At 33.6% G+C, this 14,282-nt stretch overlaps 1 protein-coding gene across 13 annotated transcripts in view; it reads right to left on the bottom strand.

Moving 5' to 3' along the window:
* The window catches only part of Tbc1d5 (TBC1 domain family member 5), a 476,492-nt gene that overhangs the window by 218,195 nt on the left and 244,015 nt on the right, over positions 1 to 14,282 (bottom strand). The window lies entirely within an intron of this gene.

Raw genomic sequence — 14,282 nt, forward strand, 5'->3', positions numbered from 1 at the left:
ATGATACTTTTGTCTCAAGAATCATAAACTAAAATTTATGAACCATTTAATTATAAGCTGTTTGCAAAAAATACAACTTTTAATAGTAATCTTGATCACTTTTCCTCACCACTGGTACAGCTAAAAGACCTCCTATCTCCCTTTGCTAGCCTCTCGCTTTTCCACTATGTAGAAATTTCCTAAGCAGAGGAAAAGCAAAAACCAGACTTGGAAAGAAGTGACGGTGATCAAGAACAAATTTCAATTAACTTTATAGTATAATCAATGATTCCCCCGAAAAAACTTCATATTTTAATCTTTAGCTTTATGTTTGAACTGTTTGAAGCTCAGAAATTTAAAACATATTAAAAAAAAGAAACATAGAAATGGGCAGTTGTGTCTCCTATAGTAACACTTATAATACTTTTTGACAAAAAGAAATATCGTATTCATATGCTTAAATAAGAATACAGGTTTACCCATTGTAACAATGAGATGTACAAAACACTATGTTGAAAACAAACTTTACGACTTTGGCAGTGGGGGTAGGTAGTTCTAGTGGGAGGGAAGGGATGGTAGAAAAAAACAAAGGAGGAGGCAACAATGCTCATTACCTTGCTCATGTAACTGTAACCCCTCTGCACAGCATTTTTACAATAAAAAACATACAAAAATAAAAAATAAAATCTAATTAATGATAAATTCACACATCAGTTTAAAAAGTATAGGATAAAAATAAACTCAGTAAGTTTTCTTAACATTTAGTAATGCTCCAATAAAAAATGTTTAATAATTAATTTAATAATTTAATAATTCATGAAAAATATAACCTAGTTTTTATGTATCTATAGTATACTTCAAAATAAAATTGTGAGGTCTGTAATTCAGTTTGATTTTATACTTCTATTCCTTGCAATGTAGCTTTTAAACATCAGGTTACGTCATTTTTATAGTATTTAAAAAATAATACAATGATTTGTCCGATTTTAATTTATACTTTCAATCTACATTGAAAAATTTAAGGTGCCAGTGGAGATCAGAGCTTTTAGTTTAAAGTAAGATTATTTTAAATTATTAAGTCTAGTACTTAAGTTACCATACTTACGTAATTATGCCACTCATTAAATGGTTAATGAAAGCTGAAATGCAATTTTAATGACAACTACCTATTTTTTATACATTTGAAATCTGAGAGATAAGTCAAGATTTTTGTAGCTGTGTCAAGGTGTTTAGAAAGATGAGAACTGGACTGAGTATTATTCAATTTTTAACTCTTATTTTTTTCAAAATATGTATCAAAGATTTTTAATCCTAAAATGGATCATAGCATTCAAAGTAGTAACTATTAATAAAATAAAACAAACCACAAAAACAAAAAAATGTTTGTAACTAATCTAGCTATATAGATTTTAATTCTTTCAAAACAGGATGAAGTTGGAAAATATGGTTAATATATTAACACCTCTTCTTTTAAAGTTATTAGTATTATAATAAATAAAAAAAGACAAGGAAAAATAGTCTCTGACTTGTTAAACGATAGTTTCCTATAACACATGTTATTTAACAGCTTGCAGACATTTCCTGTGAAGCATTCCATAATCGGCATAGAAAAAACACTATACATTATACATTTAAAATAGGAGCCTTGATTCTCCTTAAAACTAAACATTATGGCTATTTAAATATGTAGAATCTCATCAATAGAATAAATCTTCCTTTAAGAAGATATTTATCAGATCAAATATAAAACTCTCCAAATAAGAAACATGATTTTTCAAACATCCAAATTTTATCATCATATTACAAAGGCTTTCTTTGGTTTATAACCATTACCAAATGAAAATGTCACATTAAATGTAACATTCAAGGTACAAAAAAAGGTTTAAAAAAAAAACAGTTGTTCTTTCTCAGACACATACCAAATAAGGAGTACAACTGTTTCACTAATAATATTAGAAAAAAGATTTCAGAATTCGTTATTTGGGGGTGGGGGGGAAATCAATAAAGTTTTGAAGCAGGAAAACTGCTTTGTTTCCTCAATCCTCTAGTTGAAATTAATTATAGCAAATATTTATGAAAACATCTGTTCCTCATACTTATAAATTCTTAATCTTAGAATGGACGATTCCAGATTCTTGTTTATGAAGACAATTGTCTGACTATTGAAAGGTTTACAAATAAACAGGCAAAATATGGAAAAGGGAAAATACAGTGTACTGTATATTATAGAGACTTTAGTTTGTGTGAAACATGTGAACAGGCTTAAAACTATGAGAAATCAATGACAAATAGAAAATCTTATCTCTCATTTAAGTTGTTATATGACAAAAACATATCTGTAACATAGAGAAACAACAAGTAAGAATTATGAACAATATTACACCACTATTGAGTTTAATTTAGAGATAATTATAATACAGGAAGTATTAATTTTCTCAGGGACATAAATAACTGTGATAACAATAAAATCATGGGAACACATTGTAGTATTCCCAAAAATGACAACAGAGGGTGCAAGCGAGTTTAATATGACATTTTTAGTTGTTATTCTAAGTCTTAAACTAAGTTATCAGGTAGCCATAAATGAAACAAGGATGCATAGGCTGCTTTCCCATAACAAACACACCCATATACATACACATACACACACACACACACACACACACACACACACACACACACAGAGTATTAATTTTTTACAAAGATTTTTAAATGATTAAGAAGCACAATGACCTAAATGTGGTTTAAGATAACGGATTTTTACATATTTGAAAAAAATTATCTAACAATAAAATGTTATAATTCAAATGCTATTTAAAAGGTATTTCAACAGCTAATGTACACTAATGAGTAAAACAATATGGATATAGTTTATGCAATTTAAATACATGAACAATTATATTCAATATTTAACATTTATTCTATTTTTCGATATCAGATATCTTTCTGCTTCATGAAGGAAAAACCAGAGACTTTAAGCTAGTTTAAATGAGCAATGGCCAGAATAACAGTGCAAATACATGAATCTATTTAAATATGCCTCGTCTATAATCTGAAAACATTGAGGTGTAAAGTATCACATAATATTAAGTATGAATTCTACAAGTATTCCATAATAAAAAAGGATTTTTATCTCTGAATTGTTATCAACTGTGTATGAAATGAGCAATAGGAAGGGAAAGCGATTTTGTTCAAACTAAGATGAAAACAAAGCTATAAGGAATAGTAAAGACTTGACAGCTTTTGTGTCTTTAAAAGGAAATACCAACAACTATTGAAATGTTTTAATGAAGTTCAGAATCCTTTATAAACTAAAGTATATTCACATGTTAACACTTAGTGAAAAAAGGTCAATATTATCAGTAAATATTCTAACCACTAAGGTTAACTTTTCAGAAAGAAAAATCAGAAGGTATACAACAAACAAGGTAATATGGCTAATTCAAAGGAATCAAACAAACTAGGAGTTAAGAAATTGAATTTAATAGACAATGATTTGAAAACAACTATCTTAAGTTTGCTCAAAGAGGAAAACAGGCAAAACAATGAAAGAAGAATAAAATGAAAGGACAGAAATGACAGAAATACTCAAACTAGTAAGTAACTAAAATGAGAAGTTGATTAAAAAGGTTCAAACAGGTGTGAGAAGGCATAGCATATCATTAGCAGGCTTGAAGACAAAACAGTTAAAATTATCAAGTCTCAGAAACAAAAATGTGAAAAAAGCGAACCAAGACAGAGGAAACTGTGTGACACCAGCAAACAGATCAACACATAAATGATGGGGGTTTCAGAGTCTGAGAAAACAGCAAAGAAAACTGAACTGTGATTCTCAGATCTAAGTTTCCTTAGTATCTAGGATTACAGATGTCATCCACCAGAGCCTAGCTCCACTGTAGTTTTTTTTAAAATCAGTTTTTCCCTTTTCATTTGGGCTTGGGTTCAAACTCAAGGCCTATTGAGCCACATCTCCAGCCATTTCTGCTTTAGTTATTGTTCATATAGGGTTTTGCTTTTGCTCAGGGATGGCATGGGGCCCTTTATCTAAATGTCCTGTGTACATGATACTATCAATGTGACCACCATCTATGACTTGTTTGTTGAGACGGGAGTCTTGATAACTTTTGCCTGGGTGGCCACAAACTGCAATCCTCCCAAAGCCTATATCCCAAGTAAAGCAGCTGGGATTACAGGTGTAAGCCACTATACCTAGTTTGCCTTCTTCACAAAATATAAATGGCCATTTGTTTTACACAACGGCTATGAAAGTTTAAATATATAGTGTCCTATCATTCAAAAAAATTAGATTTTCAGAGTACCTAATACTTACAAAATTTTAACCCTATCATTGAATAACCTAGTTAGCACCTAAATATACGCATAGGGATCATACTAGGTATTAACATCCTATTTCATTTTCTTTTTTTTTTTTTTTGGAGGGGGGGGGGAGTCTGGTCATGGGGCCTGAACTCTGGGCCTGGGCGCTGTCCCTCAGCTCTTAAGCTCAAGGCTAGCCCTCTACCACTTGAGTCACAGAGCCACTTCCGGCTTTTTTCTTTTTGCTTATGTGGTGCTGAGGAATCAAACCCAGGGCCTCAGGCATGCAAGGCAAGCACTCTACCACTGAGCCACCTTCCCAGCCCCTAATTCTAGCTTTTCAGAAGGCTGAGATATGAACATTTTGGTTCTAAGCCAGCCAGAGCAGGAAAGGACATGACACTCTTATTTCATGAAAAGCCAATAGAGGAAGTGTGACTCAACATGTAGAGCATTATCTGTAAGCAAAAAAGAATGGGCTAGAACCTAGAGCCTGAGTTCAAACCCCAGTATTAGAAAAACAAAAACAAAACCACAAAATAACAAAAATCTTTAGCCTAACAAAACACAAACTATATTAAAATGTAGTAATTGAAAATATTCAAGTACAGCATCAAATTTTAAAAACTTACCAAACTTAAAAATATTTTAGGAAGTGGTGCTGTGGCTTAAGTGGTAGAGTGCTCACCTTGAGCTGAAGAGCTGAGGGATAGCACCCAGGCCCAGAATTCAAGCCCCATGACCGACAAAAATAAAAAATAAAATTGGTTTGTAAAATAATGTTTTTATTTTCAACTTATTTTTGCTATTCAAGAATTACTGTATGTTTTTCAAAAATTCTATATATGTACTCCTATTTATAATTTTATTATAATAATTATTTTAAAATGGAGGCAATTTTAATACTATTATTAGAAATATGTAAACAATAATGACATCTTTCAAACATGTCTAATAAGAAAAGTTGTATTTAAGTTAAATTATGCTGATAGAATATAAAAGTAGTAGTTATCATTTATTGAGCACTTTATCTAAAGTAATAAACTGTTACCTAGACAAAATGTAAATGGGATCTAATTAATAAATGCATTTGTTCATATAAACTTGTAGTTTATATGCATCATGTGACAGGTTTCCTAGGATTTTAAAATCATAAGAAGCATGTGTTGCACATTACCAATATTCTAGGGCTGATAGAGTGATGAGCTCATATTAGAACTAGTATATAATAGAGCTGAGGTATGGCTCAAGTGATAGAGTGACTGCCTACAATCACAAGGCCCTGAGTTCCAATAATGATTCTCCCCACAACAAAAAAAGAAAGCAAGGAAATCAATCCCATTTGTTGAATATTCAGTATACTTCTATGTGTTAAAGCAAGGTAAAATGATAATTCTGAATATGTTATACAGGATAGTATACTTTATAGCAATGGTATGAGAGTGGTGGGGTCACTAATGAAAACAGCATTATACTAGAAATCAGCAAGGTTCTAAGAAATCATCAAGATTCTATGTCATGTTATACATTTTGGCTTGTATGTCAATAAAAACAGGAAATCAGCAAATCATGATTTTATGCAGAAAACAGAATATAATTAGATCTGCAGTGTTTTAAATGATCACTTGAATTTCAGAGTGAAGTAATATATAAGTAGGTATAGGAAGAAGTGTGGATGACAAGTGACTTGATGACTATGATGACAGAGTATAGATGATACCACGATAATACTATGATAAGCATGGCAATTGATCACAGTTAGGGCATGATATCTCCACACTTGAACCATTCATTTATTCAAGAAATATTTACTGTCTACTATCAGCCAGAATAATAGTTCCAATTCTGGGAAATGTAGGTATTATTATGAATAAAGCAAGATAAAGTCTGGAGGGACATGAGAAAACACGAAGAAGTTAATTTATAAGTAGCAGGCTAAGTTGAGGTATGTTTAAGAGCTTTAAGAAAATGTAGAATATTGGGACATTGACTACTATGGAGAGGGACCTCTCTGGAAAGAAAAGGGATACCTTATTTGAAATTCTAAAAACATCCCCTGAACATCCAGGGCAAAGGGGAACTACTTGGAATGACTTTACAGAGGAAGCTGGAATTTAGAGAAGAAAATAAAGTCCACAGTCTTTGGAAGTTGGAAGTGGCATACTTGTACTGTAGTATAAGGCAGAGCAACATAATTAGGGCTTTATAAAGAAGTCTGGATTTTACTATTACAATGAAAAGGCACCAAAAAGTTTACAAATGTTGAAAAAATAATCCACGGTTACAAAGAGTAATTCTGGCTGCTAATGTGAAAACTGGATGAAAATGGCCAAGAGGTAAAATGCATTAGGGACAAAATTATGGGATAATCTAACAAAAGAGGATGAGACAACTCAGTCTATACTTCTAGGATACTCTACACAGAATATAACTTGAAATTCTTTCTAGGATAGAAGTAAATATGTTTCTGATCATATGTTCTCATACACAGTAAAAATTATTTTATGCTGGTTAGTTGATTTTTAACACAGATTAAAAATTGGTTGTACAATGAAACAGACATTGAATCATACACATACAAAAGAAATAGCACATCAAAGATTACTAGTAGGATGTCCATCCAGTCCCTTCCCAGACTGAGCACCACTGTAGTATCATTCTTCTACTGAGTAAAAAAACGATTCAGTGAAAAAAAAAACTAACTGCTCAGCCTAGTGCTACCTTAGCTATGCAGGAGGCTGGGGGCTGAGGTTGCAGTTCAAAGCCAGCTGGAGCACAGTCCATGACACTCTTACCTGCAATTAACCAGCAAAAAGCCAGAAATGGATGTGTGGCTGAAGAGGTAAAGTACCAGCCTTGGATGTCAAGGGAGAACATAAGACCTTGAGATCAAGAACCAATGCTGGCACACACAGACACAAAATAAATAAATGAATGAGTAAATAAAAACTAACTGCTGGAAAGTTCTGAAAAGCAAAGAGTATTAGGGTAATTAGAAAATGAGTTTTCTGTTCCATTTCTTTTTTTTTTTTTTTTTTTTTTTTTTGTCGGTCGTGGGGCTTGAACTCTGGGCCTGGGCGCTGTCCCTCAGCTCTTCAGCTCAAGGCGAGCGCTCTACCACTGGAGCTACAGCGCCACTTCCGGTTTTCTGGTGGTTTATTGGAGATAGGAGTCTCACGGTTTCTCCTGCCCGGGCTGGCTTTGAACAGCGATCCTCAGATCTCAGCCTCCTGAGTAGCTAGGATTACAGGCGTGAGCCACCAGCGCCCGGCCCATTTCTTTTTTTATCTCCCAACTCTGAGCCAAGTGCAGAGGCCCTTGGGTGCACAAGGAGCAAAAATTCCAAAAGAATTCCACTATTCATAAACAAGGAAAAAAGACTTCTGTGTGAGTGTATTGTGTTGGAAGAATCTTCTACCTCTCTTTATTTCCAGATTTGTGATAGGCCAGAAGCACTCTGTCACAGTTGGTGGGAAATATCAGTGGTACAGTGGCCTCAGATACTGAAGGAAAGCAGCTCTTTGATAAACAGAAGACTAGTAAAAAGCTTCTGTTGGAGATAGGTGGAGAATTTTAGTTGCTCCTCCCACCCCCATTTCTTTCACTATAAAGAGCAACTACTTAAAAGATGTTTTGCTGGGCTTGTGAATTAACTAAAAGTAGACTAACTATAAGTTAGGTATCCAGTCCCAACTATGCATCTGTGTTCTTTGATTTGAACTATTCCCTCCCATGGTTACTTTGAAGTCACTTTGAGCTCCAGGAAAGACAGGATTTACCTGTAAGCATTTTGTAACAAAAGGCAAGTTGCTCCTCAAATAGACAATTCCATTTTCTCATCATCTTGTGGCAAAAACAAAGTTTCCCCAAAGAGAACAATCCAAGACAGACCCCCTTCCAAGGAACAGTAACTTGTTCCTGTTCCCTCAAATGATGCAATGATAACAATTTACATCTCTCTATTTGATCTAAAGCCAATTTCTGTACTCCTGAAGACAGTGAAAGATGGTTAGAGATGTACTGAAATGTATCTTCCCATGGTGTATTTGTGACATGTAAAAGAAAAAAATCTTTCTCTGCTTTCACCGTGGTCTCTGACATACAGGGGTGAATGCAAGACCTGAGGTATAGAACTCTTGGAGTTTGAGGATGATGTCTAACAGCACAGCTTGATCATTACTTGCCAGAAAGTAAGCCTAATCTGTAACTGTGCAAAAGCATGAGATTAAAACTAACAGAATGGGTTAATCCAACAGCAGAGAGCAAGGGACCCAAGGATTCTCTATGGATCATCTGACAGGAAGTCAGGGCTTGTTCCCAAACTGCACAGGTTTAAAATGTTCTCAAAGAAACAAAGGAAAACAATTGAGAACTGAGCTGTGATTCAGACTAACACTTAAGGGCAAGGTGCAGATCTCAAAAATACAGAAAGGACCTTGAAGAGTAGACTGATATTGAAACACAGAAGACAATACAGAAGTGCTGCCCTAAACAAACTAGCTTTATTACCTTCTTAAACAAGAAACAGAAGGGAGCGGAATAATGAGGGAGAAACACACATTCTTAGGATGTAACAGACTCTAGAGTTTTAACAAAATTTTCTAACAAAATTATTCAAAATGTTTAAGACACAATCTAAACTTCCATAATAGCATCAGGAACCAGAAAAACATGATCAAATCTCAAAGTACAATACAATAAACAGAAATCAACTCTGAAATTATCCAGATACTGGGACTAACAATGACAACTTTTTCTATATAATATTATGTTATATAACATTGAAGTAAAATAAAATAAAGTAAAATAAAATGAAACCCCTGAAACACAAAGTAACAAACAAAAATAACTAAGAATGGTCAAATAGAAATTTTAGAACTGGAAAAAATTCATATCTAAAATTCAAAAATTTCTCTATATAGGTACAGCAACAAAATGGAGATGGTGGACAAATGAGTTAGTGAACCATAAGATAGATCAACAGAAGTTATTCAACCCAGAGAACAAAGGAAATTATACAAAATAAAATGAACAGATCTAAGGGGATACATAGGACAATAGACTCCCACTAAATCTTCAAAATTCAAAACAGTTCAAAAACATTTTTTACATTGTATAAATTACCACTGTAATATAATTATCATCTCATTAGTTATAATCAAATATAATTTCTGCACAAATACTGACGATTACTTAAATAAAAGATTATAACACAATTTGAAAATAATTTGGCCCGATGTACTAGTTATCTTTTTATTTAGTTTTATTTTTCCAACTAAAAACAAACGCACACAATTTTAAAATGTGTACACTTGAAATTATTAAGACAAAACTAAAGAGAAGAAAAAGAGAGACACAAGTTGGATGGTGGTTCCTCAAACCTCTAATACTACTTTCTTGGGAGGCTCAGTTGGGAGGATCATAGATAATAAGGTCAGTCCAGGTATACACACCAAAATATTATTCAACCAATATTGGTGGTATATCCTTATTACTCTAGCAACATGGGAACCTGGGATTCTAGGCCAGTTTGAACAGAGAAATCTATGAGACTCTATCTCAGTAGAGTAATCTGGGTATGATGGCATGCCCCTGTCATTCCAGCTATGATAAGAAGGCTGAGATAAGTGAGCCAAAGTTCTAGCATATTCCCCCAAATGAAGCAAGACCCTACCTCAAAATAACCAGCACAAAAGGGCTAGAATCCTGGTTCAACACCAGTCTAGCAAGTCTGAAATCCATGAATTCAAACCACAGTAGAGAGGAAGGCAAGGGGAAAGAGGAATGGGAAAAAAGAGAGAATCAAAAATACAATTACAGGCTGGGAAGGTGACTCAGTGGTAGAGTGCTTGCCTTGCATGCCTGAGGCCCTGGGTTCGATTCCTCAGCATCACATAAGCAAAAAGAAAAAAGCCAGAACTGGTGCTATGGCTCAAGTGGTAGGGTGCTAGCCTTGAACTGACGAGTTGAGGGACAGCGCCCAGGCCCAGAGTTCAGGCCCCACGACCGGATCCAAAAAAAATACAATTACAGGAGGGGTGGGGAGATGGGAGGGCAGGAATGCTAAGGAGGAGGAATGCTTGATAAGAAATGTACTCATTACCATGCTCATGTAACTGTAACCCCTCTATATGGTATTTTAACAATAAAAAACTTATTAATAAAAAATAAATTAATAAAAATACAATTACGTGTGAAAATAATTTGTTTTCTTATAAAATACCATAAAATACAGTATTTAATGGTACTACAGATGGGAAATTTTCCTCTATCATTTAAAAAAATACAGAAAAATTTTAAACTTTAACACAGTAATGAGTGGATATCATATAATTATTTAGCCATTCTTCTACCAGTAGATGGTTGTCTCTAACAGTCATTCTAGCTGGAGATTGTGGCACTACCTATAATCCCATGTTATGGGATAGGACCACAACTTCAAAGGTAGCCAGATAAAAATGGGCCAAATCCTGTCTCAAACAGAAAAATTAAAAATATTTTTAAAAAATAATAATAAATAAAACAAAAAATATATTTTAAAAAAGGAAGAGTGGCCTGTGATCTGGTTCCAGTGAAATAATACTTACCTAAAGGCGTAAGGCCCTGGATTCAACCCCGAGTATAACAAACAACACAGTTCTAAATAACATTTTAAATAACTTTGTATGTAAATCTTTCCATGGATGCCTTAAAACATAGAAAAATAGTTGGACAAATCATCTTTTAAGATGAATTAGATTGAAGTATTTCAGAATACTGACTTCCTCTTCTTTCAGAATGTATGACAATTCAGCTAGGCAGTGCTACAATCCCCAGCCCATTTATGTCCACATGTAGTCCTATAAACACAAAAAAATAAAGATATATTCTGTTTTAATAGTTTAAAAAATCTGGCTGCCTCTGGTTAGCTTCCTTTTCTACAGAAAACATGATCAATAAGAAAATTAAATCAGCCCACCACCTTCTTAAAGAAATATATTTTTGTGATTCATTTCTAAAAGCTTTAAGTCTTAAGAAAATTGATTTTATTTTGCAGGTTGCAGATATTTTCTCCCATTTTGTCATTTGCCTTTTAATTGTACCAACGAGATGTAAAAGAAAAGTGATTTCTTCTATGCCTATATACCAGTTTTCCCTTTTACTTTTATCTGCTGTGTTTTTGCTTAAGTCTCACTTAAATTTGAAGATTGAAAACACATTCAATTTCTTCTTTTAAAAAAATGAGTATGTCTGTGCTGTGTCTGTGCTCCAAGTTCTTTAATACTTGTCATGAGATTCTACTTTTTACATTTAACCCTTTACCTGAATGCAGAGCCTGAAGTGAGAAGAACTTCATCCAGCCATGAAAGGACTATACCTAAAAATATTTACTGATGAGAAACACTGAGTGATTTTTCCCACAAAGCTAAATAAGGAAATAAAGTCTATTCTCAGTAACTCCTGTTCCGTATTGCATTATAGGTCTTGCAGTAGGGCAAGGGAATAAAAAGGACCAGGCAGTAGCTTCTAATAATCCTGGCTACTTGAGAGACTGAGATCTAAGAGTCACTCTTCAGATCCAACCCAGGCACACAAATTCCCCAGACTTTTTTTCCAATTAACCAGCCAAAAGCTAGAATTGGAGGCATGGCTTATATGATAGAGCTCTAACTGTGAGCAAATAAGTATGAGTCTTTAAGTACAAGCCACATTATAGGAAGGAAAGGAAGGAAGGAAGAAGAAAACACAAATTACAGACTAGGAATCTGTATTTGAAAATAATGCTTCTGAAAAAAGAACTTTTAATTAGACTTATTACAACTGAATGGAATTCCATGCTTCCATCAGAAAGAATGATATTTTACCATTCCTAAGGAAATGGAAAGACTTGGAAAAATTATATTAAATGAAGTATACCAGAACCAAAGAAACATAAGTTGCATGGTTTCCCTCATTTGTTGTAACTTGAATGTGCTTATAAATCTACAAGTAAACACACTGGATGGTAAACAAAAAAAAAATGTACTTGGACATGATAAATTATACAAGATGTTAGACATTCACACAGTGAAACCAAAGAAGGATATTCTCAGGAAAGGAGAGTATCAGGAAGGCTCAATAGCTCTGTACATATGATGATATAAAATGATGCTTATTGAAGTGAACTCTAAGAAATGCAAGTGAGAGGGTTTTTTTTGTTATTTTGCTTTTATTTTTTCCTATCCTTTGTCACTTTGATTTCTGCACCTTTTGCCTTGTATGTAAGTCTATCTGTTTGGGGAAGAGTAAGGAACAGTACACAATTGGTGGGTCAAAAGCTAAACAAATGCAGCAGTAATACTCATTAGGCACTATGTAGAAAATGAACTATACAACTTGGGGGGTGGGGATGGGAAGGAAAAGCTGGGAGGAAACAAGGGAAGATATGACATTGGTCAAAAAGAAATGTACTCATTATCTGACTTATGAAACTGTAACCCCTCTGTACCTCTTTACAATAACAATTAAGGAAAAATAACAAGACAATTAATTTAACAATTGGGAAAAGGATTGGAATATCTACATCACCAAAGAAGATACACAAATGACGAATAATATGTCTCAAGGGAAAAAAGGGTGAAACAGGAAAAAAAACACATGGCTCAGCATAGACACTAAAAGAATAATGGAACAACACTTAACACACTAGAGCATCTATAATAATAAAAAAATAAAAATATTAGTGTTTTTGTACAGAAACAATAGCCCTTGTATAATACTGGTAGGTAAAATGCTGCAGTCATTTTAATGGACAACAATATGTTTTTCCTAAAGTTAAAGAAAATTATCATATGACACTGCAATTATCCTAGGAATCAAAAGGAAATGTAAATATGCATATATTCTAAAGTAGGATGGCATTATCAGTTGCAGAATAAAAAAAAAATCAATGAATTTTATTTATTTATTTATTTATTTATTTATTTATTTATTTATTTATTTATTTATTTATTTATTTATTTTGGGTCTGGTTGTGGGGCCTGAACTCTAGGCCTGGGCACTGTCCCTCAGCTCTTCAGCTCAAGGCTAGCGCTCTACCACTTGAGCCACAACACTACTTCTGACTTTTTTCTTTGTGCTTATGTGGTGCTGAGGAATCAAACCCAGGGCTTCAGGCATGCAAGGCAAGCGCTCTACCACTGAGCCACCTTCCCAGACCCAGTATATTCTTTTGGGACTATTTCTAGGCTGTTTTTTGTTTTGTTTTGTTTTGTTTTATTGTGAAAATACTGTACAGAATGTACATATGGCCATAAAGGAAATGCAAATTAAGACAACACAGAGATTCCACCTCACCCCAGTTAGAATGGCCATTATCAAGAAAATTAACAACAAATGCTGGTGTGGATGTGGCCAAAAGGAAACTCTAACACTATTGGTGGGTATGTAAGCTTACTCAACCACTCAAGTTCTCAAAAAACTAAACACAGCACTACCCTCTGACCCATCCACTCCTGATTGCTACAGCAATATATAGTAATTTTTTTGTTATTGCTGCTAAGATTTTCTTTGCATTTTATTTTTTATATGTTTGACTACATCATGTCATGCTGAAGTTCTCGCTTATTTTAGTTGACACATAAAAATGCATTAATAGAATATTTAAAATGTAGTTTCTATATTCATTCTGCTTGTGTTATTTAACCATGGCATCAGTGGCTTATTATCTGTCATTGATATTGGGAAACTATCAGCCATTATTTCTTCAAGTTTTTTTCTACTCTTTTTTATCTTTCTTCTTCTGAGATTCCAGTAATATGAATCATCTGATATTATTTCATTGTTCCTGGTGCTTTGCTCCATTTGCCTCATTGTTATTTCTCCTGTGTTCTAGCTGAGTAATATCTATTGATCTATGTTGTAGTTCATTCATCTTTTCTTATCTGTCCATTTTACTGATGACACTATCATAAGCATTTATCATCTCTGTTACAGTGTTTTTCATTTCTAGGACATTTGATTCAGAT

Source organism: Dipodomys merriami, unplaced genomic scaffold (assembly GCF_024711535.1).
Source record: "Dipodomys merriami isolate MVZ:Mamm:240054 unplaced genomic scaffold, mDipMer1.0.p SCAF_13, whole genome shotgun sequence".
Classification (NCBI taxonomy): Eukaryota; Metazoa; Chordata; class Mammalia; order Rodentia; family Heteromyidae; genus Dipodomys; species Dipodomys merriami.